Raw genomic sequence first — 27874 nt, forward strand, 5'->3', positions numbered from 1 at the left:
AAGTGAGGCCTAGACTGGGCATGGCAGGAAAGAACCTGGGAGTAAAGCCTCCACTTCCACATGACCTTGACAAATTTCTTGACCTTCTCCATCTTGCTAACCAAGCAGTGACTCTGTATTATACACATTAATTCTGCATCTGGAGAGAAAGTCTCCAAGAGGAAAGTGTTGCAGTGACAGTTTTGCAGGAGATGAGAGAAGAGGGTTGTCCTTGGGGCACATCCACAGCCCCTGAGACAGCACCACCAAATGGACTTCCATGATCTCAAGCTCAGCTCCATTAAGTTCCTAAATGGTGCTAACCCTCAAGCTGATCTGAAGCAGCACGCCACCTCAGAAGGTTGCAGAATGTCACCTTTCCCTAGCGACCTTGGATTCTTAACACTTCTTTTAAAAATTGGTGTCTGGTCTCCATGAATAAATACCAAAGAGGAAGAGAAGAGGGTAGGTGGGAAATAAAGAAAAGATTCTGTTTAAAAATGTATATATGTGTGTATCTACATTTATATAAATAGCAACCAAAATGGAACATGGAGGGGCACATGCTATTTTAAGGACAAGCTGCAGTAGTAAAGTAATCTCCTGAGTGATGCTACTTTCTGGCCACATGCCCTCGCGTCCAGGCGAGGCTGTGGTGCTTTTTATTCTAGTCACATTGAATGCCTCTTGCGAATCCATCCATCTTAATCAGCACCTACCATTCGCAGCAGCAACCCTGCAGTCAGGAAGCAGAGGAGCAGACAGCAGGAGAGGACGGGTGTGAGGGCAGTGGTGAGAGGTGACGTCATAAAAGGAAGGAAGGCAAGAAAGGGGATGGGAAAGAGCTGGTGAGGTGGGGGAGGAGGTGAAAGCCCAACTGGCCAGTCCCTCAGCTTCCACCTCCCTCATTCTGAATGGATGCTTCCTTCCTTGGTGTAACTCTCCCAGCCAGGTGGAGGGCTGAACGGTGAGCCAGCCTGGAGCCTGTGTCTTCAAGGGTGGACACACTGCAATGCTCAGAGGTTTGAGGAGCAGATGTCTCCACAACTGAAGCTCCTGATGCAGGGTGGATAGGAGGTACATGGCAAGAGAGAGGCCAAATAGCTGTCCTCTGCATCTTCCCTCTGCTCTGCTTCCTCTGCTACTTGCCTCACCACATGCTGGGAGGCCCTATATCATGGAACAGCCCTGCCCCAGCTACCTGACTCATTCATATACCCTGAATCCTCCTCTTTTGTCCTTTGGAATGTGTCCATTAGAGTTTCAATCACCCAAAGGCCAGGATCTCCCAAAGGAAGTCTAGGGCTCCCCACCCCACATAGCCATAGTTACACAAGCCCCACAACCTCAGCCTTAGCCCACCCCATGCAAATCAGTGTGGGGCCTAGAGTGAATTCAGAGCTCAAAAAAAACTTGTGCCCATTAAGCCTTGGTTTGTTCTATCATAAGGCCTAAATCCTGCCTACTATTTCACTCAACTGCAATAGTCAGAACACACTAGAAACTATAGTTGACTGGGTTCCTAAAATCCCTGCCAGCCCTTGGGCCCTGACCCTAACCCCTGGCTGGGAACTGAAGTCCCTCTGCAAAGCAACCCACAAGGTAAGGTGACCACTCACCAATTTCATCATGCCAGGGAGCTCCTAAGATCTAAGCCCCTGGGGAAATCAGTACCAATCTGAATCTAGCCTGAGCTTGTTGTATGTCTTCAGACCCTCTTGTATTTTAGGTACTATACTATCTTCACTGGGCCAACACCCCAGGCCTTGTTCCCAACTTTCCCAGCTTTGCTCCTGAAGGTGGCACTCAGCAAAGCCCTCTGGAGTTTGATGTTTCCCAGGCAAGACTTGTCTGAAGGCCTTAACCTGGGACTAGTGGGGGGTTCTGGTCATCTCAAAGTTCAGAGTAAGTAGGAGACCAGCAGGAGGCTCTCTTTCAGAGGGAGTACAGAGGGATCTCTGCAAGGTAACTGTCTTCAGGCCTGGTCACGAGGTTGCAGCTGCTCTAAGAACCAAATCTAGAAATCAGACTCAACAATCAGAGTTAGAGGTGACTTATGTGTTATTTCCACATTATTTCAATGTGAGCCTGAGAGGTTTAAGGAGACTAAATGACTATGAAGTGCTTATTCTCTGCTTATATGTGTGTATTTATTTAATCATCAGAACAATTATAGACAAGAAAAATCATACCCATTTACAGATGAGGAAGCTAACTCAGAGGACCTGGGTAACTTGTCTGAGCTCCAGGACTAATAAATGGTAGAGCCAGAATGCAAGTAAAAATCTACCTAATTCCAAAACTCATGATGCTCCCCTCCCTCATTCCAGGAAAAGGACAGAAATAGCATGAGGATGAGAGAAGAGGAGATGAGTGGGACACACAGAAAACAAACTTCCTGTATTACAATCTACATCTTTGTCAAGACTGTTTTAAGAGATAAGGTTGACCCTTGAGTTACAGTCTCCAGTCTCCCATCAAGGACTGCTTGTATTTAGACAGTATTGCCTAAGAACCTGGGTGACATAGGCTAGAACCACATGACAAGTGACCATGGAAGTGACAAATAGTGACCATGGAAGATATAGACAAGAAAGCATTTTTGTCTTTGCTACCAGTGTGTGCTGGTAAGACACAGGAGATAGGAAAAATCCATTTGTAATGTATTGAATTTGGGGTGTTAATTTGAAAGGCTGAACTAGAAATCAAGAAAGCTGCTTCATTGGAGGCTGCAGCATGCCAGAGAGAGAAATTAATGGAGGAAGAGGAGCCTCCTTCATTGGAGATGCCATGAATATGAGAGAGGTAAGCCAGCCAGGGGTGTGGCTCCTCTTCCAAGGAGTAGGGAGTGAGGGGCCTCAAACAGTCCTTCAAGCCATTTTTTTGGTCACCTTCAATGAGAGGGCTTTGGGGACATCCCATGTTCCCCATGATCAATCTCAGTATTTCTAAGATATTTCCTTGTTGCGGACCCCACAGTTGAGGGCTTTGAGATCCCATATCCTAAGGAAAGGTCCCACACACTCGTGTACACACACACACACACACACACACACACACACAGCCACTGAAATGCTGCACACTCAGATCTGATACCCAGCCCTTTCAGGAAATCACTCACTATTGAGAATCTTAGGAAAGCAATGGGTACTCTGTAGGAAAAAAATATCTAGACCCAGTTACCTGCATATTTATATTCGATGCCAAAGAAAAGCCCTCTGCTCCAGAGAGTTTTGCTGGACCAAAACAAGCTTCTGCTTCTAGAGACTGTCTTTGGGGAACTGGATAGGAATATCAGCACCCAATGAGAACAGAACCTAATTCCATAAACAGGACTCTCTAATGGGGTATGGATGGGAGCTTTAATCTGCTTTTACTCTAACTTTTCTCTCTTTACCATCTATCACAGATCCAAGTTATCCCCTGAGATTCTCTTGAGAATGTCTTTAATCCAGCTTCAATGATGTTCAGCACCAGGAACACACTGAACAAGATGTAGCAGGGCAGGGGGCTGAGCACTGTGACTGGGGGGAAGGGGTTGACCCACTCTACTTACTGCATGGGGTAGTTGTAAGGATTAAGTGGAATTATGTCTATATATCAGTCAGGGGTCTCCAGACAAACAGAACCAGTAAGATATATAGAAATACACAGAAAGGAGAGTGATTATAGGAATTGGCTAACACAGTTATGGCAGTTGAGAAGTTCCATGCTCTACTTTCTGCAATCTGCAGAACCAGGAAAGTCTGTGGTATAATTCAGTCTGAGTCTAAAGTCCTGAGAACCAGGTGCAGCAATATTCAAAGGAAGGAGAAGAGGGATATCTCAGCTCAAGGAGAGAGAACAAATTTGCTTTTCCTTCACCTTTTGTTCTATTCGGCCCTTCAATGGATTGGATGAGGTCTACCCAGATTGGGGAGGGCATTCAGCTTTATTGAGTCGACCAATCCAAATGCTGATCTCTTTTGGTGACACCCTCACAGACACCCAGAAATAATGTTTCATCTAGCACCTATAGCACAGTCAAGTTGACACATAAAAATAACCATGACAGTCTATAAATGCACTCCACAGAGGTTAGTTTGTTCTTGAGTCAGTTCTCCTCCTTTGGAAACAATTTCACTGGGCCATGTGACAGTGTCCTATTAATTAGGAATTAGTATATTATTCCATTGTTTGATGGGGTTTTGAGAGGTTGTAAATCTGTACACATTCATACACACACACCATTCATCAATTACTCTCCCTTCCATTTGTTTAGCTCTAGGGGTTGAAATCTCTTTGACAATACATCTTCTCTTTGCTGGACATGGTCAGGTGGGCATTTAGTGAATGTGAGTAGATCATATAAAAGACCTCCAATTTATCCTTACCGTGTGTCTTTGGGAAAGTCACTCTTCCGCTTGGGCTTCAGTTTCCTTATCTATATGTATGATAAGAGAGGTTAAACTAGATCTTCTCTAGATCTCTTTTCAGGATTAACATTCTGGGATTCTAAGCTACCCATCCATATAACTATAAATGGAGAGAGAACATTTATCTTTTTTTAAAATTTTTTAAACGATTTTATTTATTTATTTATTTATTTATTTATTTATTTATTTATTTATTTATGAGACAGAGAGAGAGAGAGAGAGAGGCAGAGACACAGGCAGAGGGAGAAATAGGCTCCATCCAGGGAGCCTGACGTGGACTCAATCCCAGGTCTCCAGGATCAGGCCCTGGACTGAAAGCGGCACTAAAATCACTGAGCCACCCGGGCTGTCCAAGAGAGAACATTTAAAGGAAGCAATACCTAGAAAGTTAAACACCTTTCTTTAGTAATCATTATTTATTGTCAATTTCTCAGATTAATAATATTTTTCATAAATATTGATTAAAATATCCTCTGTAACTAGTCATGACTGTCTGTTTTCTATGAAGAGGCCCTTTCAGGGGTGTACAGAATTGTAGGCATGCTAAGTTTCCTATTAGCTGGGTGTCCAACACTCTAGAAGGCATTTTCTTCCTGTCCATGATTTCTGTTCTTTCCTGACAATATTTTCTGACTGTTCCCAGCTAATTTGAGGAAAGGCTTTGAATTGTTTTTCTCTGGTCTCTGCTTTTTTTTTTTTTTTTTTCCCTTACATTCTTTACATATGGCAGAAGTTAAGTGTGAAGAAGTGGAACATATCTCTACACTGCTGAGAGCAAGAAACAAAATTTTCCCAATTACAGGTTTCCTCTGTAATTTTCCTCTTTGAAGAATAATAAAACATTACACCCACCCGTTTGCATTCTCTTAGCTTCTTGTCTCCAGTATAAGGAGAAGGTGTAAATGGAAACATACATATGCTGTTGTGTGAAGACTGCTCTGGTCCATAGAAAAGAGACTGGCCTTGGGGGGAAAAAGAGTCATAAGCAAAGATGTCTTTATAGTTCTTCCTCAAGCCACCTCATATGTACTGACTTTCATATCTTCTCTACACACTTTATTATATATGACCCCACTCAGCAAAGACTTACAGAGTGCCTGGTACATGTCAGGCTCTGCGCTTGACCCAAGGACTACAGCAACTGCAACAAAACCTTAGAATTATCTCATCTTTTCTGTGTGTTGGATGCTATTCTAAGAGGTTTACATGCTTTCACTCACTCAATCCTCAAGACAACCCTACCAGGTAAGTATAATTACAATTTATTTTGTGTAGATTGAAGAGATGGAGCACAAATTAACCCATGGCCAGACAGCTAGTTAACTGGAAGAGCCAGGATGTAAACCCAGAGAATGGTACTCCAGAGTCTATGCTTTTAGCCTCCTCAGAATATTGCAGACCCTGCCTTCTCCCTCTAGCTGGCAAGATAACCATATGAAGAAATAATTAAGGCACCACAGGTAAAATGTCTTCTTATAGCCCAGGGTTGCGGAGAGGAGGCCACTGCAGGTAGAGGGAATAGCACACACAATGGCCTGTAGACAGGAACCTCTGTAGGGGGACCATGAAAAGCAATGAGCATGTGGGTGGGGTAAGGAATATTGATTGGGTAGTATGTAGTTTTTATGTGTCAACTGACAGGGTCATGGGGTATCCAGACATTTGGTCAAATATTATTCTGGGTGTTTCTACGAGGGTGTTTCTCAATAAAATTAGCATTTGAATTGGTAGACTGAGTAAAGCAGATTGCCCTTCCTAATATGGGTGGTCCTCATCCAATCCAATAAATAGATCAAAAGGGCAGACCCTCCCCGGAATAAGAGAGAATTCTTCCTGCCTGACCGACTTCGAACTGGTTTTTTTTGTTGTTGTTGCTGTTTTTTTTTTTTTTTTTTTTTCTGCCTTTGGACTAGCACTGAAACATCAGCTCTTCCTGGGTCTTGAGCCTGCCAGACTGGAACTATGCCATTGGCTTTCCTGGTTCTCAGGCCTTTAGACTCAGACTAGAATTACACATCAGGTGTCCAGGGCCTCCAGCCCTTAACTACAGATCTGGGGGCTTATCAGCCCCCCATAATTGCATGAGCCAATTCCTTACAAGAAACATCTGTCTCTGTCTCTGTTCTCCATCTCTTTCTGCATCTTCTATTGGGTCTGTTTCTCTGGAGAACCCTGACCAATTCAAGTAGGAAGTGCTGAGGGGAATAAAAATGAAAGGCAAATTGTGTCCAAATGAAAAGTGATTGAGATCATGGATGAGAGAATAAACAAAGCTGTCTCTTGCCCTTCCAGAGAACTCCATGTTAATAAGCAGCCAAGGTAAAACTCTCAGAGTAGAGTGTCAGGCATGATCAGGGCAAGTGGGGGACATGGGGAAGGGACTTCACAAAGACCCATAAAATAGTACAATGAGAGGCATTTGCAGTCCTCCTCACAGAATGTATTCTAGAGCTGAAGGGGAATTTATAGAGATCCTAATCCTACCCTCTAGTTTATACAAGAGAAGGATGGGGCCAGGAAGAGGAGGCAACTGGTCTGGGGTGATGCCTGTGTGTGCAGCAAAAGGATGTCCCCAGCTCTCCCTGAGACACAGTCCAGAGCTCATTCCAAAGATCATGCCTCCTCCCACTGACCCAGCTGGCCCTGCCCAAAACACATCCTAGAAAGCTTCCCTGTGATGTAAAGAATGGGGAAGAGTAGCCTCACGTGCACGCGAATATACACACATACACACATCCCACGGTTGTCACTTTGAGCCTAATTGTTTTAACACCAGCTGTCAGGGCTGCAAAATTCTTCTCTGGTACCAGTGACCTGCAAGATCTAGAATAATGAGGATGTGTTTAAAAATAGTCCAGATTCCTGGAATTCACCTTTCCTTCTCACCCTCCCTTCTCCATCTTACTGACAGGTCTGGTAAGAACTCCACTTCAAATTTATGAGTACAAAGCCAAAAACTATGATTCAGATTTATTAGGAATGGAAGAGAAAAGTGGTGGACAAGAGCAGGAGCTGATGAAACAGGGACTTGGGCTGTTTGTCCAGCAAAACGGGTTAGAAAACTTGGCAGAGGATCAAACCCAGACTCCAGCAGATGGACTCTCCCCAGCTCTCCAAGTAGGGTGCCCATTTCCACTGCCCCCAGCCAGGCTTCAGTTCCCGTAGGCAGACAAGCACCTCAACCCCTATGATCTGAACACCCCTTATTGGTGTTAGGCCCGCCAGCTCCCTGGAGCCCAGCTCAGACCCCACAGACTCTGCTCCCTGCCTCCAAGCAGCATGGCACTGAGGGATAAGCCATCTCTAAAGTCAAACGCAAGGTCAAATCCTGGCACAATTGCTAACTAACTGTGTGACTTGACAGTCAAATTCCTAAATCTCTTGCAGTCTCAATTTTCCAACTATAAAATCTAGCTCCTATGATTGTTCTAAGGATAAATGTGAAGTATAAATTATCCTCTACTCCATGCCTGGAAGTTACCAGAAATCCTCAAATATTTGTTCCTTTACTTTCTCTTTGTATGCCCAGCTGTCTTACTCTTTCAAACACACTTTGGTAATGTTAAGTAAGGGAAATTTCAGTCAGAAGGAGCTACTATGTTTGTGAAGGGGTTCAATCATGGTGTTCTTTATAGCACTGAAAACCTAAAGGCAAGTTCTATGTCCTACCTTGAGGAAATGGCTAAGATTCATTTCCGAGGCACCTAGGTGGCTCAGTCACTTAAGCATCTGTCTTTGGCTCAGGTCATGATCCCGAGGTCCTGAGATCGAGCCCTGTGTTGGGCTCCCTGCTCAGTAAAGAGTCTGCTTCTGCCTCTGCTCTCCTTGGGTGTTCTTTCTCTCTGTCTCTCTCTCATAAGTAAATAAAATATTTATTAAAAAAAGAAAGATTCACTTCTTCTATGAAGTTGTATGCAGGCATTCAAATTCTATTTTATTGACATGAGAAAATGCACATAAAATGATGTCAAGAGAAAAATTCAGCATGAAAATTGTATTTATAATATCATCTCATTAATGTGAATGAAAATACTATAATAAAATTAGGCAAAATGTTGACAGATTGGTAATGAGTAGAGGCCTTATCAGTGAGAGTTTTCTCTTCATTTGTGCTTTTTAATTCCCAGAACAAAATGTTTAAAGAAATAAATGAATGGTCGCCAGATTTTTAGTTTCAAAAGAGAAGAACAGGGCTGATACTGTGGGGAACAAAAAGTCTCTTCCCAGGCACCAAAATAAATTAAAAGTTCTGAAAAAAGCTGTTTTCCATATTTAACCAAGTAGTGAGGTAGCCCAAAGAGTTGGAGGAGATGAATCTTGTTCTACAGCCAGTTTGACTGGTTAAGAAATGAGTTGAGAGGAGGCTTTAAAGGAGTTGGCTCCCATCCTACAGACGAGATGGGCGTGACTGCATGCAGACAGAACCTGCCAGTCACTGTGGGACAGCATGAGACACTCAGCTCTAGGCCATGGTGAAAGGCATGGGGCAGGGTCCAGAAAGCTTCTCTGGGATTTAAGAGCTACTAGGACAACTCTTGTGTTGCTTATGAACAATTGAGAATTCAGAGAAATACAGGAGAGTAAGATGTCTGGCCGCATTGTTTCCATATGAGTTGTCCAGACCATGAGTTTCATTAATAGGGATTTCATCTGTGCAAGCAACCCAAAACTCTGTCCTTGGAGGAGTTAGGAGCACCTCACCCAACACACTCATCTTATAGATCAAGAAACAGACCCATGGAGGTAAAGTGTTTTTTCCGAATCATGGAGTCAATTAAAGATGTACTTTGGATAAGAATCAAGCCCTCTTGACTCCTAATCCTGTCTTCTTTCTACCAATTCTGGATGGTGAAGTCCACATTTTTAGAAGCTTGTTTGAAGCTCTATGGAGAAGGGGGCAGAAGCAGAGGCTGATGCAGCCCTACTGCCCTGGCACCCTCTAGTGAACAAACAAAGTCACTGCAGCTAAACTCCCCACAAGGCTGAAACAGGATCCAAATGAGAAACAAGCTAACCATGTATCACAGCACACTGTTTTCTTCCTCACTGAGCACATAATTGCATTTCCATATACATATACTACATGTTTTGGAGCATCATTATTCTTTCCTAGAGATTCTTTCTGTTGTTTCCTCTCCTCAAGCCTTTGCCTTTCTGCATAGGAAGGCATACCCCTCCCCCTACTTAAACCAAACCCTACACATATCTGAAATCCAGATCTAGGCAGAGGAAAGAACAGAACAGCTGCTGGGTGTATATGTAATGATTTAGCACATGGGAAATGAAAAAATGGAACTAACATTTATTGAGCACATGCTAAGTGTTAGATACCATACATGTATTTTCTCCTCTTACTGGAAAACAACCCTCTGAGAGAAGAACCCCATCATTTTTGATGGGGAAACCAAAGGTCAGAGAAGTAAAAAATGATCTGCTGAGAGTCACCCAGTTAGGAAGTGGTCTCCTTATAACACACTGCCCTGAGGCTCCCTCAAATAACAGCTGAAGGAAATAGTGAGGAAGGGACAGGGTCTTGATTCTCAGAAGCTCCAACTATTATCCTATTGACAACAATAAAAGTTTATGCCAACTGAGTAGAAATGTGTCTGATGAGTAAAGAAAAATTCTCCTCTGCTTCCTGGAGCTGATCCCTGGGTGGCAATTCTGGGCCAGCCAGTTTCACTCTGTCACTGCCTTTGCATCCATGGGCCTCCACCAGGATGAGGGACTGCTATCACTGCTGCGTCTCGAGAGCTCAATAGAGTGAGGAAAGGAGAGCAAAGAGAGATTCCGTGTGCTGAAGCAAAGCTGGGATGAGGCAAAGAAGGAACTTCCTGCCTCTGCATGCCTCAGAACCTCACTGACAATGAGTCACCACAGCATCCCTGGCTGGGCTTCTCAGAGCCAGTCAAGGGCTAGCAACATGTAGGCTCTGGATCTGGTCCCACTGACAACCCAGGAGACCTTGGGGTGCTCATGTCCCTTTGCACTTCAGGCCTCCTCAATCCATACACCCTCTCTCACCACCTCCTTGCTCCCCACAGCACTTCCTTTCAACAGACCTATGGTTTCTAATCAGATCTTTGGGATTATAAGGATAACTTGCTTTTCTTCTCTCATAGATGCCTTAAGAGGATAAGTCTATGTTCTTACTGCATGGGTTGCAAAGAATGTAGACTCATCCTGAGTTCTTGCCAGGGAAGTACAAATCACTTCAGAGCACTTCTACCTCTGTGCACTTTGTTCAGGGCATGCCCCAGCCAGGAATGCTCTGCTCTCCCTTGTCCTGGAAGAGCCAGCACAGAATTCAGCACAAGGACCCTCCCCTCTGAATTCTTAAAGCCCTCTATGGCATACTTCCTTTGTATTATAATTACTTGCGTTCGTATAGAATCATCCCTCCTAGACTGAACTTTTCAGGGGAAGAATCATTCAGTATACTGACATGGCAATTTTATAACCCTTGAAAAGACCAAGCACTCAGCAGTGTTTGTCATTCTCTTCACTGCTGGGGGAGAAAGGAATCGTAGAGAATATAAATTGACCAATATATATACCAAGTAGAAAGGAATAGATGTGGTAAACGTCCAGATCCCCTCGCACCGCCCAGCACAGTAGGCCCTCAGTAACATCCCTGACAGGTGAGGTGCTACTAACAACTAATTCCTCTCCCTACCCCCTGACCATGGGACAGATCAGGCCATGAGTTCGATAACCTCAAGCGATGTCTTCTCCCATTCAGCCCCACCACCATATGGCCAAGATGCCAGCTCTGTACTGAGCACAGAGAGCCAGGAAAAGAGTAAATAGAAGACAGTCTCCATCTTCAGATTCTAGTGCCCATTCCAGCTGGGATGTATAACTCAATCTTGGAAATAATCTGGGTACAGTTACTGAGCAAGGCACCTTTAGATTGAAATTAGGGTTGTGTGAGATATTTGAACAGGAGGCCCTCATGAGAGCTCCAAAGCCCAGAGAAAGGAGGTGACTGGCCCAGTTAAGGGCAGTGCTGAGGGCAGACCCCAATTTTGCAGCACTAGGTTGGGGGCTCTATGCATTGTGCTGCCTCAGCTCACAAAATTCACAGCCAGGAAGGATTCAGAAGGGAGACTCAGCTGGGACTAAACAGGTTAATTCAGGAAGGACCACCTCCCACCCCAAAGCAACTTAGCTTTGAAGTAATTAATGTATTTTTTTTACTATGTATTTGTTCTATGGCAGACATTGATAAAACACAGATCAAGCTGCATAGCACCTGCCTGAGGAGTGATCACATTCTATCAGAGGAACAAGTACATCATTGTCATCATTGTCATCCCCATCATCACCACCTCCATCATCACCACCATCAACCCCATCATTATCATCACTGCCATCATCATTACCATCATTATCACAACCATCATCACCATCAATCTCATCATTATCACCACTGCCAGCATCATCATCACCTCTATCAACACCACCACCACCACCACCACCATCATCCCATCTTCATCATCATCAGTGGCAGCTTTGGTCATCATACAAATACTATGATACCTAATTTGTGTTAGCTCTGTGGGTCACATTCATCATCTCTAATCCTCAAATAATCTTTCAGTAATAGAAGCTATGATCCCCATTTTACAAATGAGCAAAGTAAGGCTCAGAGAAGCCACACAACCTGCCCAATGTCATACTGCAAGAACTGGGATTCTGGAGTGGGTCTATTTGACTGCAAAATGTTCCCTCTTTCTGTTTTTTTTTCAGGCTGTCTCCATCAACAAATAATTAAGCTAACACATGATAAATGCTCTAACAGACATAGGTAAGGAACTCTGGGAGCACAGAGAAGGGTGTGGTTAATCCTGCTTGGGATGGTGAGCAGGAAGTTCACAGAGGAAGATAAGAGTTAAGGTGAACCTTTGGGAAGGCTTTTAAATTCTGGAGGAAAGAGAGATGGCCATATGTTTCAGGGAGAGGAGGGAACATGTACAAAAACAGAGAGTGGGAAGGAGTGTTGGGCAATGAGTATACAGAAGGTCCTGGAGCACTGCATGAGTAATTAGTGAGTGAGGGAGAACAGTGACAGCTGGGACCAGAATGTCCCCTGAGCTGCAAAATAGAGTTAACGTCTATGAGTTTGGAGGAACATTGGGAGTCTGGAGCCAGAGCAGTGAGATGCTCAAGTCTGTCCTAAAAGCTCACTGTGGGACGAAGATATATCAACAAGGATGTTTACTATTCTGATGTTTATAAAAAGTGGCAACTGTCTACCAGGTCAGCAATAAGAAACTAGTTAAAGGAACTCTTTGCTCACCCATACCACGGAACACCGTGCAGTCATTAAAAATGAGAGTATGTATGATCCAGCAATTAATCTGAGTATATGCCCAAAAGAAGTGAGAGCAGGGGCTTGAAGAGATATCTGTACACCCATGTTCATAGCAGCACTATTTACAATAGCCAAAAGGTGGAAGCAACCCAAGTGTCCATGAATGGATGAATGGATAAACTAAATGTGGTCTACACATATAACGGAACATCATTCAGCCTTAGAAAGAAAGTAAATTCTGATTCTGACACACGTCACAATATGGGTGAACCCTCTGGTTAGGATTTCACTCCTCAATAAAAGAAGGGAACTGCTAAGGAAAAGGCTCATTTTATGCCTATCCCTTTGCTTCCAGCCTGGGGTGCTGCTTTGATACTTGGAGCTGCAGCAGCCAATTTATGACTACAAGGGACAGTCAGGAGAGTCACAGAGACAGGGGTCCAACATCCTAATATTTTTAAATTGCTAGGTCATTCCTGGGAATGCCCATCTCCAGCATCTTATCATGTAAGGTAATTAAGTGCCTTTTGGGCTTTTCTTTATTGAATATTCTGTTCCTTACCACCAAATACATCTCAACTAATATGCCTTCCTCAAGACCAGGTGGTAATGGGAGAGCTTTGGTTGGTCTGGCAGCAAAGCCTGGGTCCCAAGGTTTGATGCCTGAAACCTGAAAACCAATTTGATGCCTGATAACCAATACTTCCTTTATAACAGGTCAGACTTCCTGCAGCCTTTACATGCACAAAGAAATAAGGCTGCTAACATAGATGTCACCCAGTCATCAACACCACTTTGTCATCAATTTTTAAGAAGTTTGGCACAGAACCGATTACACCAAACCCACGAGGAAGACAGGCTGGTGGAGCCAACTCCTCTACTCCACCCCAGCCAACCCCTCAGCAAAACACATCTGGTGAAAGATGCAGGAAGCAGTACAAAAAGAGGAAAAACTCTATCTGGATCTCATCTACTCAGATGAAATGATGGGCCAGGTAGCACTGTGGGTACCTAAAGTTTATTTTTGTTGGCCCTGGCTTCATTCTAGTCTCCTTCCTCTGTCTGGTGTTGCTTCCCTTTCCTTGAGGTGGAAGAGGTAAAACTCAAGGAAGTGTGGCAACCAACAGGAAAGGAGCTTGAGGTCACAGAGGTGGATAGCAGGGCTGAGGTGTGTAGACCCCAGAGCAATGAAACCAGGGCTAAGTGAGGAAAGACAAGGAAGCATGTGTCTGCCTTTTTCTGGCTGTTGCTTGCAGGGACTGAACTGCATCTCTGACTGTTGCATTTGCTATAGGAGGAGGACAGCGAAGCCCTGTGTCAAACAGGGCCTGCCAGCTCTGCGTCTGTACCTCACTTGTGACACCTGTGGAGAAGCTGTGGTTTAACCAAGAATTTTTTCACAATGCCCTGTCCTGCTCAGAAACCCTGCTGGCTCCCACTGTCTACAGAACCAAGCCCGATCTCTTTCACCCAGTCATCCACAGTACCCCACCACACCAGCCTTGTCTCCCACATGGCTCCCCCTAAGGCTGGCCCAGGCTCTCAGGCAGGTGGGCAGCACGTAAAAAATGGCAACTTGCCCCAGGGATTTCTCTGATTCCTTCTTCCTCCAATTGGAGCATCCCATCCCTTGCTGTGCTCAGTCTCTGGGGGTCTCCACAGGCTTCCCACAGAGTCCATCAGCAGACAGAACACACTGTCTGGGCTGAGATGCTGCTGGGAGCCTGTTGGAAGCCTGGGTGAGCCACAGGCCATGCTGCTCATCATGCAAGGCAATCCAGTCATAGGGCCCCAGGCCTGGTGATAAAGAGCACCTGTGTCCACTGCAGCCTGGTGGCCCTCCCAGAGCTGAGGGACACCACTGAGATGCAAGAGGACCTTCAAGCTCACAAAGAGCAAGGGCTAGAAGGAGTCATTCTTCTTAAACTGTTGTCTAAAGTTGTATAAAGAAGTTTGTTAGCACAGACAAGAAGCCAAGCCCCCAGTTATACCGTTCTAGAAAGTCAATAGATGTGGGTTGGTTCTATTTCATAACTTCTTGGCCTTTGGCAAGTTGCTCCATAGTAAATCAATCTCTCTCTCTCTCTCTCTCTCTCTCTCTCTCTGTGGAAAGAGGGCCTACTGGAAAGAGCATGAACTTTGGAAAAACAAATTTGGATTCAAAATTGGTCCTACTCATTCTTCCTTCCACAGAACACCTGACCAGCATGCCTCAAAACTGTCAAGGTCAACAAAAACAAGAAAAATCTGGGAAACTGTCATAGTCTAAAGGAGTCTAAGGAGACATGATAACAAAAAAGCAATGTAATATCCTGGACAGGATTCTGGAACAGAAAATGGACATTGGGGAAACTAAGGTAATCTGAATAAAATACGGATTTTAGTTGATAGTAATGTGTCGATATTGGTCCATTCATTGTGACACATATTCCATACTAGCAAGAGGTGTTAATAACAGGGGAAACTGGGTATGGAATATATGGGGACTCTGCATTACCTTTACAATAATTCTGTAAATTTAAAACTGTTCTGAAACGCAATGTTTATTAAAACATAATAATAACCAATCCCAGGAGCACCAGGGTGGCTCAGACAGTTAAGCCTCTGAGTCTTGGTTTCAGCTCAGGTTATGCTCTCAGGGTCATGGGATCAAGCCCCACATGGGGCTCCACACTCAGTGGGCAGTCTGCTTGAGGTTCTATCTCACTTTCTCTTTCTCTCTGTGTCTTCCCCCATTCACAAGCACATACTCCAATAAATAAATAAATAAATAAATAAATAAATAAATAAATAAAATCTTTAAAATAATAATAATAACAACTGGTCCCAGCATTTCACATGGTGTGACTTTGGGCAAATTATTTCCCTTCCCTAAGTGTCCACTTCTCATTTATCAAATGAGATAATGATTTGTACCCTGCAGAGATGATACAGCACATGTAAAATGCCTTTCTAACACAATGCCTAGCACACAATTAGTGATCATTAAACATTTTTTTAAAATTCCACCCAAGAGACGAGATGTATTTATGAGTCAATAATAACTAGTACACATTCAAAATTTCCCAATTTCCCCCAAAATGTTCTTTAAGCTTTCTTTGTTTCTTTTTTTTTTTTTCTTCAACCTCAAGGCTCATATATTCTGTTTCCACTGCCAGGTCTCTTTACTGTCCTTTAGTCTAAAACAGGCGTCCCTTCCCACCATTTCGTCTTTCATGACATTGACACAAAGTGAAACCAGATTTTCTCAGGAGTCCAAAGAACGCCAGTTTCGTCTCCCATTCAAGTACTAACCAGGTCCAACTGTACTTAGTTTCCAAGATCAGACGAGATGGGGAGCATTCAGGCCTGTATGGCTGTACAATGACCACCAGCTTCCTACCACAGTAGCAGCTGAAATCTGCTAGAGTGACATGGCCATTTTTATTTGTAACCTCCTGTGATGCCATGCCATGCTTACTATGTGCTAGGCATTTTGCTATGCACAGTGTATACATTGCCTCTACATTTCACAGCAACCCTATCAAAACAAGATTACTACCTGTTTGACAGATGAGAAAACTGAGACTCAGAACAGTTAAGTAACTTGCCCAAACCCACAGCAGTCAGCAACAGAGCTGGAATTGAACTCTGGCCCCAAACTCAAGCACCTTCCCACACTGAAGTCCCTTTAGGGAACCCCCACCTACTAGGAGAGACTGACATGAAAACAAACCATTATAACAAGGAGACCAACAGGTCTACAAGGACAGGGGTCCCAGGTAGGGCCTTGGGGAGGAAGTGGATCCTGCCTATAGTCACAGAGTGGATGGGCATCTTCCAGAAGGGGACAGGTACTGGCAGATGAGACTGGAAAGGAGGTCAGCACCAGGATGAGAAGGGTCCTGAAATTTCCATTCATTTACTCATTCATTTATTTATTCATCCATTCATTCAACAAGTACTTAAGAAGATTCTACTAAGTGCCAGGTTTATCCTAGCTGCTAAGGATACTGCAGAGAACAAAAGGGACAAAGACCCCTGGCCACATGGAACTTAACGATCTAATGGGGAAGGAGAGAGTAAGTGATAGGGATGGCTTTAAGTCTTACAGACAATAGCTTGCGAGCAAGGCTGCGGAGCTCTGGAGGCTGGCTGGTGGCATGGCAGACGAGGAGGAAGACCCTACTTTTGCAGAAGAAAATGAAGAAATTGGAGGAGGTGCAGAAGGTGGACAGGGTAAAAGGAAGATACTTTTTTCTAGGGCAGCCCGGGTGGCTCAGGGGTTTAGTGCCGCCTTCAGCCCAGGTCATGATCCTGGAGACCAGGGATCGAGTCCCACATGGGGATCCCTGCATGGAGCCTGCTTCTCTCTCTGCCTGTGTCTCTGCCTCTCTGTATGTGTGTGTGTGTGTGTGTGTGTGTGTGTGTGTGTGTGTGTGTGTGATGAATAAAGAAATAAAATCTTTTTTAAAAAAAAAAGGGAGAGAGAGACTTTTTTCTAAAGGATTGTGATGTATGATGTATGGGTTTGGGGATGACCAGAATCCTTATACTGAGTCAGTGGATATCAATGAAATGACTCACAAGGCAATGTCAACTGGAAGACAAGGTCAGGTACAAGTTGAAGATATCATTTTCTTGATTTGAAAGGACCCAAGGAAGTTTGCTAGGGTTAAAGACTTGCTTACTATGAATGAAGAATTGAAACGAGCTAGAAAAGCTTTTGATGAAGCAAATTATGAATCTTGACACTTTCTGTATTTTCTGAAGTTTCATTATTTTCTGGGGAAACCATGTATAATAACTGTATATTTTCCACAGTAAGGTCCCAATATCTATCCGTGTATATGCGAGATGAAGAAACACAAAGTTTTCAGCTTTTATCTTCAGGTCTTCAATTTTAGAGTGAAATTTGAGCCTTGAATTCCCTGCACTTGTATGACTATACTTGAATTACTTGTTGGGTCTTAATGACCACATGTAAGTTGAAGTACCTTGCAGTTCCTTCTAACTTTGACTGTCTAAATAAGGAAGTAGTATTTATGTGTTGAGTGTATTTGTGCCTTTGTAGGCTATATGATAGCTGTTTAATATATGAAATCTAAAGGGCATCTTTGATTATGATTGCTAAGATGTTTCGTGTATTCTAAAGTTTTTAGACGACGGAAGTCTAAGAAGTTATTAAAAGAGTGAATTGCTTTTTTTGGTTTGCTTTTTTTTTTTTTTTAAAGAAGATAATACAAGAAAACAATAGTGTTTTGGAGGAATGTTTATCTGTCTTAAGATACTTGTTTTTTAATATTCTTTAGCTTACAAGAATGATATTTTTGTTGTTGTTGTTTTTTAAACTAAAAGTTTCATGTGAATTCTTCTGTATTGGAAGGCTTTGATTTAAAACCTTTTGGACTTAATAATGTACTAGTTGTCAAGTTTTAAGAGAACTCATTTTCCTAGGTCAGATTACAGCTTCTAAAAATAAATGCTTTCAGTAGTAGAAGTGCTGTTGCTTAAAAAGCTGATGGAAGGATAAGCATTTGGGATAGCGTTTTATTAACGTGTTTGTTAGTACTTGTTCATTGTGGAAATATGTACTCGACTAAAATCGTATATGGCTATGGAAACCATTTTTGTAGTTCAGGATACACAATTTTTGTGTGTGTTTAGCTTATCGTATTACTGTATAATGTATTAATGTAATAATTTAATATATTACATTTAGATTAAAATAAGAAATAAAACTGCATTGAAGGGGATTACTGAATATTTCTCTTTGTGAAATAATGTTTTGTGTGCTTATAAACATAAATCAGTATGCAGGAGAATTTCACTTTCTTAACCTGTTGATACAAGGAATAAAATGAAAAATTAGATTAAAAAAAGTTACAGACAATAAAGCAGAGAAGGGACATACCTGGAGTCAGAGGGTTGTGATTTTTAATAGATGGAGAGGCCTCATTGAGATATTTCAGTAAAGACCTGAAGGAGGGAGTGTAGGGGGTGCTGGTGGTAAGAGTGTCGAAGAAGAACAGTCCAGTCAGAGATAGCCACCAAGGCAAAGCCGCCAGCTAAGAGCTGTACCCTGCTCTGGGGTCCACGAAGAGGCCCACATGATTCCAGAGAAGTGACATTCATATACCTATAGGTGTGATGAAATGGTTCAGGCATGCTCATGCCAGGCATCATGCCGCCAGCTTTGGAACCATTCACTACGTCAATGATAGAGGCCTTCAGTTCTGTTTATGTCCAGGAGTACCCAAGTGAGGAGAATGTGGAACATGGCATGCATGGCCTTTAAGCCTCTTTTAGTGCATGCGGAGAAATCCACCTACTTCAACTGAATCTACCTGCTTCACTGAGCCTAGAGTCAGCCCCTCACCACATCCCCACACCCTGCCCCTGACCACCAGCATGGGGACACATGGGAAAGTAATGGCCCAGGCCAATTTGGAATCTACTTAGGGAACTGCTGTGTGGGTAAATTACACCTGGCAAGTCATTATATGTGTCTGTGCCTCCATTTTCTCATCTGTGAAATGTGCATAATAATGACACCTATGAATAATGACACATAAGAAAGATTACATAAATTAACAAGTGAAAAGTATTCACAACACCATTTTCACATAGTAGGAGCTCAATAACTGAGCATCTGTCCATTAATCGTGTCGTTATAACCACTGTCGCTATTATTATTAGCATTGTTCTTGGGGGGAGCCCCAAACTATACTCTTAGTAGACCTAAGAGTTTCCAGCACCATAGCAGGAGGGAGGAGAGCTGGAAAAATGTAAGCAATGGGCAAGATATCCTCCCTTCCTGCCACATGTCTTCCACTCCCCAGTTTAAATGCCCCTCTCCACGATCATCTCCTTCTTTTCCAATCTAGTGCCTTCATTTTTCTGGATTAACCTTGGTTTTGATAGTCTTCCCTAGTAACTCATCTGTATGTACATTAGCACCTCATTAATTACCACAAACATACACATTTTGCCTCATGTCGAGCCACTTCTAATCCATTGCCATAACAACACAACTCCATTCTAATAACTATCTGCGCTTCCAGGACACCTGCCATCCACGGCCTGGCTCACATGCCCTTGGGCCCCAGGAATGTGGCAATGTCTTGTTGAATTGCAGTGTTTTAGCTCATCAGAGCAATACAAGCTCTTCTACATCTTTGGACCACACCCAGCCTCAGTCTGAAGATAAAAATGTGAGTCCCAGAAAGGGGAAGTGAATTTCCCAAGGTCACACAGCAGAGTATGGGGGGGGGGGGTAGTTGAAATGGGAACCTGGGTTTCTAAGTTAACACATATTAAGTGCTTACTGTATACCAGGCATTTCATTTTCATGGTGACCCTAAGTGGCAGATGCCATGAATACCTCTGTCTTACAGAGAAAGATACCGAGGCTCAGAGATGTTACAGAACCCGCCCAAGATCTCCTGCTGTATGTAGGGAGATGCAGGAGGAGGAGACTGAGAAGACTGATCTGATCTACCAGCTCATGTTCTAGGGGTCTCTCCATCAAGGAGAAGGGAGGGCTGAGAGAGAGAGAGAGAGAGAGAGAGAGAGAGAGAAGAATTCAGCACAGCACCTCACAAGGTGAGGTCGAAAAATGCTGACTCTTGTGGCCAAAGAGGTGCTGGATCGGGAAACAAGTCTGTGTGTATTTATTTGAGATTCATGCTCGCGGTTCTCCAGCTGCCTGCCTGGAAGGGCTCAGTCTGGGGCAGCCTGGCAGAGGCAGGCTCCAGACGATCAAGGACTGACTTTCCTACCAGCACTTGTCACTCCAGATTCATTAAGAGAGGCACTTAATATTTGGCCCCTTTTTGTGAAATCGCAGTGCCTGTGTCTGGCCCAGATCTGTGCTGCTGATGGGAACCACGCCATCCATTAATCCCTAACTAGAGTAGAGAAGAGTATATCCCTGCAATTGGTATGGAAACCGGTGCCTGCATATTTATATTGATTCTCTACCCTAGCTTTGCAGAATGAATTAAACAAAAATCAAAACCCACTTCAGACGGGTTCCTTAAGTAGGAGGGATTTGCTAGAGGAAGTCCAGGGGCCATAGAGGGACCTCTAGAATCAACCTGTTAAGGTTGACTTAACAGGGGCCGTCTTCCAGCTGACCTGTACCCAAACCACTCCTGTGGGAGGTCCCTGTGAGGCCACCAACCTCCTCCAGCATCTGCGCTCCTCTTCCAACATCCAGGGCTGTAGGACAGACCCAAACCCATCCCAGGCCGCTGCGTGAAAACTCAGCTTTGTCCAAATACTTCTTCACTCACTCAGCAGACAGGTCTAACGGGCCAGAAGGGATTTGTTAGGCTCTCCAGATCCATCATAATCTGAGTGTTTAAAGGTCCCCAAATGCCCATTTAGACAATCCACATTTTCTAACAGCTAGTAAATACTCTGGGACCGGGTCAGCATTTTTAAAGGTCCTTAAATAGCTCATTTGCATAATCCATATTTTCAGAGCCCCTAAGCATTTGTCCTACCTACATAATCTCAATCTTTATTATGCGTGAGGAAGAAAAGGCTCCCAAGGAGTGTAGCAGCCCTTCACATCCCTTCTGGGAGAATTGATTCTTGTTTTTTTTAAATGACCACATTTTCAAAAGCAGGCACAGAGCTAACCACAAAAGGAAAATATTTAAAGTGAAGCTGTTAACCTGTGTAGGCCTGCAAATGTTCTTTCCTTGAAGGCAGAAAAATCCCCTGCAGGCTCCCAAGGATACTAATTACACAACTGGCCCCTGCAAATACTCCAATTAAGGTCGGAGGCCTCCCCCTCCTTCTTTCACCCATTTGTTCCCTCCTGGAGGCCACGTAGGAAGAACACAGGTTCACCTGAACATCTTTCTCAGTCTCGCTTTTCCAGCTGGGTCTTAGTTCAAAGCCTTCCCTGGGATTAAAGAAAGGCAATTTGCTAAGAGAAATTCGGGGGTCAGGACTGTGGGCCATTCAGCGTACACCCTGGGTAAAACTTTTGCCCAGTGGGCCATGGGAAAGTTGATTCCTACAGTTATCAGAAGAGAGGTCCAGGGACAGTGAGAAAAAGCCCCTACTAAGATAAATCCAAGGCAAGAAAGACCCACACTACTGCCCCTCTGCTTTCTGGGATGGAAAAATCATCTGTCCCATTAGGAAGGACATCCAAATTCTGAAACACCTGCCACCACAGGCAAAACACGGATGACCCTCCCCAACATAATGCTGAACTAAAGAAGTCAGGCCTGAAAGAGTCTATATGATTCGGTTCCTACAGACTTCAGAATAGACAAAGCGACTCTATGATGGGAGAAGCCAGGATGGTGGTTGCCCTGGGGTTAGGGCCAGAAAGATGTGGGGTATTTCCAAGGTGCTGATAATAGCTTGATCCAGGTGCTGTTTACCTGGTATGTTTACTCTGGGAACATGCACAGAGCTACACTTTTTTTTTAAGGGGTGGGGGTGGGGATGTGCTCCAAATCCCTTTAGTTCCAGTTTCAACTTCCCCAGTTTCTTCTAGCACTGCTCTTAAATCTCCGGGTGCTACCCCTTTATTTGTGCTCTTCTGGGCATATCCCAGATGCCCAGCTCTCTGTGAAAAGGAGTTCCTCATCCAGAGTCCGGATTGCTGACTTAAGAAAGGTCTGGAGGGCGGGGGGGGGGGGGGGGAGGAGAGGAGAGTATTCATAGGAACAAGGATGTCTCTCAATGGACTGGGGGTTTCTTTGCTATTCTTTGCCCCTAAACTAGGGGAATGACGACAAAACTCCGCAAAGACGGATGTCTCCCATTTGAATGTCTTTGAAGGTGGGAATGGGCGCCAGGCCAGGTGACTGAGTTTCTCCATCCTCAGGCAGGCTGCAGAACCGGCCCAACTTAAGACCCACCGTCAGGTCCTTCAGAGACGGACTGGAGCTCAGAAGGAGCAAGAAGAAGGAGGTAGAGAAAGCCAGGGAGGAGCTTGGGGGAGAGAGATGACAGGGTGGGGAGGAGGAGAGGAAGAAAGAGCATTGACCTGTACTGCGGGCTGCTGGGCTTAGGTGGGCGGCGATGCCAACAAATCCCGCCCAGGGCTCTAAACCTCCGCTCTTTCTGGCTGGGCCGCTGGGCGGGGGCGACCACGGAGGGCAGAAGGACTCGACGATGCGGGGCCTGAGCTCCTTCTCGCGGCAGATCCTTCGCTACCACCCTGCCCCGCCTGCTCCCGCACTTGCCACCACTCCTCCCGACCCCCGCCCCACCCCTGCGGGCGCTGGGCTCGCTGCGCCCCACCCCTCCGCCCGCCGTCTGGTGCCCCCTGCTCCGGGCGCCCCCTCAGAACCCACGGGCTAGGCCCTTCCCCTGCGCGCAGCCCGCCAGGCCGAGGGACGCGCCCCCTGGCAACCGGGAATAGGACGGGAGGCTCGGCAGAGAGCGCGGTTTCGGGGTGGGACCTTCCTCCACCCCGACGGCGGCCCCTGCGCCCCCAGCCCGGGAGGGTGAGAGCTCGCTCGGTGCAGCCAGTCCGCGCCGTGGGGGCGGGCGAGCGTGCGCCCGGGGCGCGGGCCCGGGACCCCCGGCGAGAGTGGGCGCGGGGCGCGGACCTGGGGACCCCCGGCGAGCGTGGGCGCGGGGCGCGGACCCGGGGACCCTGGCGAGCGTGGGCGCGGGGCGCGGACCCGGGACCCCCGGCGAGCGTGGGCGCGGGGCGCGGACCCGGGACCCCCGGGCGAGCGTGGGCGCGGGGCGCGGGCCCGGGACCCCCTGGCGAGCGTGCGCGCGGGGCGCAAGCACAGCGCGCCCCCCGCCCCTCCCCGAGCCCTGCGCACCCGGAGCCTGGAGACCCCACCGCCCGGCTCGGCCCAGCGCCCGGTCGCCTGCGCCCGCGCGCCCCCGCCCCTGGGTCGCCCGGGCGGTCACCAGGCCGTCCCCGTCCGCGCCCCGAGAGCGCCGCCCGCCGGCTGGTCGCGGGGGCACGCAGCCCTGGGCGGGGGCGTTCCGAAAGCCCCCGCCTTCCTCTCCTCGGCGGGGAATGACATCATCCCCCTGGAGCCGTCGCCCCCAAGCCTTCGCCTGCTGCGTCCGAGCGCCACCGAGGCGTCCCTGCCTGCTCTCGGGCCCCTCTCCTCCACACCCCCGCTCTGAGCCAGCGTAGCTTTGCACCCCGGGCCTCCCCATCTCTTCCCGAGCCCAGCCTGCGAGGCCCAGAGCCAGGCTAGCCTCCTTTGCCTCAATTCTCTCAGTTCCTTCCTAGCTTCCACTTCCTCTCAGACCTTCCAGCGCCCTAATTCCTGAGCAGACCACCTTTCAGATGCTAATAGGATAAATGGATAGATAGACACACATAGATAATAGATTCATATGGATGATAGCTGGGCATATGGGCAATAGAGGTAGATAAATGATAGAGAAGTATAGAGATATATATAGAGAGAGATGGATAGAAAGATGATGGATGGATGGATGGATGGGTGGATGGATGGATGGATGGATGGATATATAGATACACAAATATATACAAAAATCCCGGGACTCCAGTCTGGCCAGGCCGGTACCCAGGCTCTCACAGCCTACTCCATGGAAAGGAAGCTGCAGGATCCCAGCTGCATAAATGTGCAAACTGTAACGTGCCTCGAGTAGTTTTGCCTAAAAACCCATGTTCTGCTTGCAGATGGCTTGAGCATAGCTCCAATCCTGCTGGGCTTGCCTACTAGCATTGCCAGACTAATTCGCCCATTCTTTTGATAAGCATCTGTTGACCTACTGTGTAGTCACATGCTGCTGAGTCCTGTCAGCCAGAGAGCAACAGGGTGTGTGCGGACTTGCTAGGGGCTGACATTCTGTCATCAGATCCCCGCACACTAACTCCGTGTGATAGGTGGCCCAGGACAGGTGATGGATGGAGAATTAGGAAACACACAGGAAGGAAAGCATTTGACCTGGGTCTTGAGAAACAGGTTGGGGAGAGTCCCGGAAGGAAAGGCATTTCAGACAGAGGTACCAGGATGTACCCATAGGAGTGGTAGGCCTGGAACGGGGCGGGAGGATCAGTTTTGCAGGACTGGACGGCCAAGAAGGTAGTGGACCGTGCTCAGAGAAGAGCAGGGAGCTGGCTCAGGCCAGATTGAGAGGGGCCCCAACCATCAGCTTAACTCATCAGAGTCCTCTGCTAGACCTGTCCCCAGGCACCTAAGGTGACATAAGTGAAACCTCAGGCTCTTGGCCAGATCTTCAAACTATGGACACGTGACAATAGAAGCGCTGATCAGCCCTCTTAAGGGAGGCGCTCCAGATGTCAAAGGGTTACACGGCTGTCAGCAGGCCTTCCATCTGCCGGGCCTGAATCCCCCCACCCACCCAGGACTGCCTCCCCCTCAGGGTGACTCAGCTCATGGCTCACTTCCTGCCACCAGCTGAGATGTAATTGGTTACCATAGTGATCCCAAGGCTCCAGTTCATACCTATCTTTCCTGGGTGTCTAAATGGCTCCTGAAATGAACACTGGGGCACAGCTGCTCACCTGCGGAGGTATTTGACAGGCAGCATCTCTGAGCCTTCTTGCCCTGCATGAACTCGGAATGGGGGCAATGGTAGGAAGGGGGGACCTCGTAACAGATGTCTCCACCATGGGGATGCTAGGCTGGTACTTCTCTCCATAAGATTCAGGTCTCCAGAGGGAGAGGAACAGAGAACAGGGAGGCAGGGGCTAGAACAACCATCAGGGTTTAGTGTCTGTGGAAAACCCAGGACTTTCCACTACTCCAGGTCGTGACACATAGGTACCCTTCAAGAATACACATAGGAGGGATCCCTGGGTGGCGCAGCGGTTTGGCGCCTGCCTTTGGCCCAGGGCGCAATCCTGGAGACCCGGAATCGAATCCCACATCGGGCTCCGGTGCATGGAGCCTGCTTCTTCCTCCGCCTGTGTCTCTGCCTCTCTCTCTCTCTCTCTGTGACTATCATAAAAATAAAAAAAAAAAATGAAAAAAAAAAAAAGAATACACATGGGAGAAAGGTACACTTTTTTTGTCCAATGTTATCATTCTCATCAAAGTTACTCACACACACACACACACACACACACACACACACGGAGTGCCATAATACTATTCCTGAAATGTGGTCTTTTACTCTCCTGCCCCAGACCTTCATTCAATAGCTCTCCAGTGCCAGGAAGGCCAAACTCCTCACACTGGCCCAGCCTCCTTTTAATCTCTCTCTCATGATCTGGCTAGTAACCATCCTTGCTGCCCCTGACAGTCCTACCGCCACAGCCTCAACAAACTACTTCCTGCTTCCCACAGGTGTTCCAGCTACCGTGCTTATGCCAAGCTGACCCTCTGCCTGGACTGCCTCTACTCCATGCCCACGAACCCAAGTCACCCTCAGCCTCAAGGCTCAGCCCCAGTCCTCAGGCTTCCTCATCTCTGTCTTACCCCCAGTTAAAATGAAATCCCTCCTTCCCTCTTCCTGGTTTCATTTGCTGGACCCCTGTTAGAAAAGACAATCTGCCGCGAATTGTGTAGACTTCAGCCTATCTGTCACCCTCCCATGGCACATGGATTTGTTTATTTGGGTGTCCCTTTATTCCAGAGAGGGCCTAGCATGGAACCAGAATTAATATGAATTGCACAGCACTGATTCACTCTCCCTCTCCTCTCTGTGTTGGTTCTGAAGAGCTTCACCAGAGATAAATGCGGAGACAGACCCTGGAAGGGCAGTCATTGTGCACCCACCCATGGGAGTTTCCCTCCCCTGGTAGAGAGGTGGGATGCCAAGAGCAGAGGGTCCAGATCCTTCGCCTCTGGACTTCTGGACCATTCCCCCTTCAAAACGGTACTTCCTTCCTGCCAGCTCTTTAGAGTTGCAGCAGCCCAAAGGGGAGATGGATTTCTGGGCCTTCTTCTCTGGAGATGGAGACAGGGCTTCCTGACATCCGGCAAAGGAGGCAAGAGACTCAGTAACAGGCTCCAAAACATGCAGATTGTGCTGTAGCTACTCCTAGGCCCAGCCTCGGGGCCCAGAGCTCACCTAGTGGTCGAGTAAGCAGCGCTTCGTGGCAGGCTCTGGCTTCCAGGACGTGACTGACTGAGGCTGTGGTTCAGAACCCTGCCAGGCCCCAGCCGAGCTTGCAGACACAGCCCGTGGAGGCAAGGCTAACATGGTTAATTGGTTCCAACCTTCAGCTAAGAGTACAGCATTGATCGAGTACCCGTGGGGCTCAGGAGCTGTGACCTCTGAGGATTCTTTACTTCCTTATAAGCTTGAACCCAGAAAAGAGAAATCCGATCAGAGGTCGTGGTGTTTACTTCCAGCTGGGCCAAAGTGTGGCAGAAAGGCAGTGGGTTATAAATAGTGGAGAAACAACTACGGAGAAATCAATGGAGATGAGAGAAGAAGGCTCTCTTCCCCCTGGCAGGGCATGGCAGGGAAGAGCCAGACCTAGTTAGAGCAGATGACAGGAGACAATGGGCCACCTTCCTGCTCAGCCCAGCCACAGTCTACTCGCCTGTCTCAGAAGGGCTTGCACCTGCCCTGACTCCTGGAGCACAGGCGCTTACAGGATGGAAATGAGATGAGGGGACTTCAAGTGAAGGTCTCAGGAGCTGGGCTTGGGCTCTTGGTGGAGTCAGGGGTCAGCCCCAATCGGTGTGACTGAATGCAGGAAGCGGGTGCCGTCTGCACACACCACACCCAGAAACCTGGGCCCATTCTCCAGTCATTCCTCCATGCCTACAGAAACTCATCCACACATGCAGTCACCCAAATATCTAGGCATGCCAGAATTAATTCAACAAATAAGAATTTGTTGAATTAAGAGTAAGAGTCCCTACTCTGTGCCAAGGCCCGTGCTAAGCTCTATGTGCCTTCTCCTGTAAAATGGTAGTAGTAGTTCTACCTATGACCTGTGCTTCATAGGGCATTCGTGATAATCAAAGGAGGAAGCCTGTGAAGCGTTAAGCCCATGCTGGGCAGTTTGGCTTGACAGGGAGGAGCCCTTTGGGTGCTTCCAAGAGAGTCTCCAAGGGACTCCTTTCCCCCCCTCGGTCCTTGCAATTCCAGCCAAGGAGCCCTTGATTGACATTATTGGCTAGTTTTTCAGGCCAACTTTGTGCTTTCTCCTAATATGAGGATTGAGGATATATTTTTGACATCCTTCCAAAAGTATGCTCCTCCCAAACTTGTGTATGACCCCAAGCAG

The 27874-nt window shown here is 46.5% G+C and overlaps 1 protein-coding gene and 1 pseudogene across 1 annotated transcript in view; one reads left to right on the forward strand and one right to left on the reverse strand.

The window, feature by feature from the left end:
* The window catches only part of XKR6 (XK related 6), a 310501-nt gene that overhangs the window by 87406 nt on the left and 195221 nt on the right, over positions 1-27874 (reverse strand). The window lies entirely within an intron of this gene.
* Positions 16854-17442, forward strand: LOC112926760 (transcription initiation factor TFIID subunit 13-like; annotated as a pseudogene).

The sequence above is a fragment of the Vulpes vulpes genome, chromosome 9 (genome assembly GCF_048418805.1).
Source record: "Vulpes vulpes isolate BD-2025 chromosome 9, VulVul3, whole genome shotgun sequence".
In the NCBI taxonomy this organism is placed as follows: Eukaryota; Metazoa; Chordata; class Mammalia; order Carnivora; family Canidae; genus Vulpes; species Vulpes vulpes.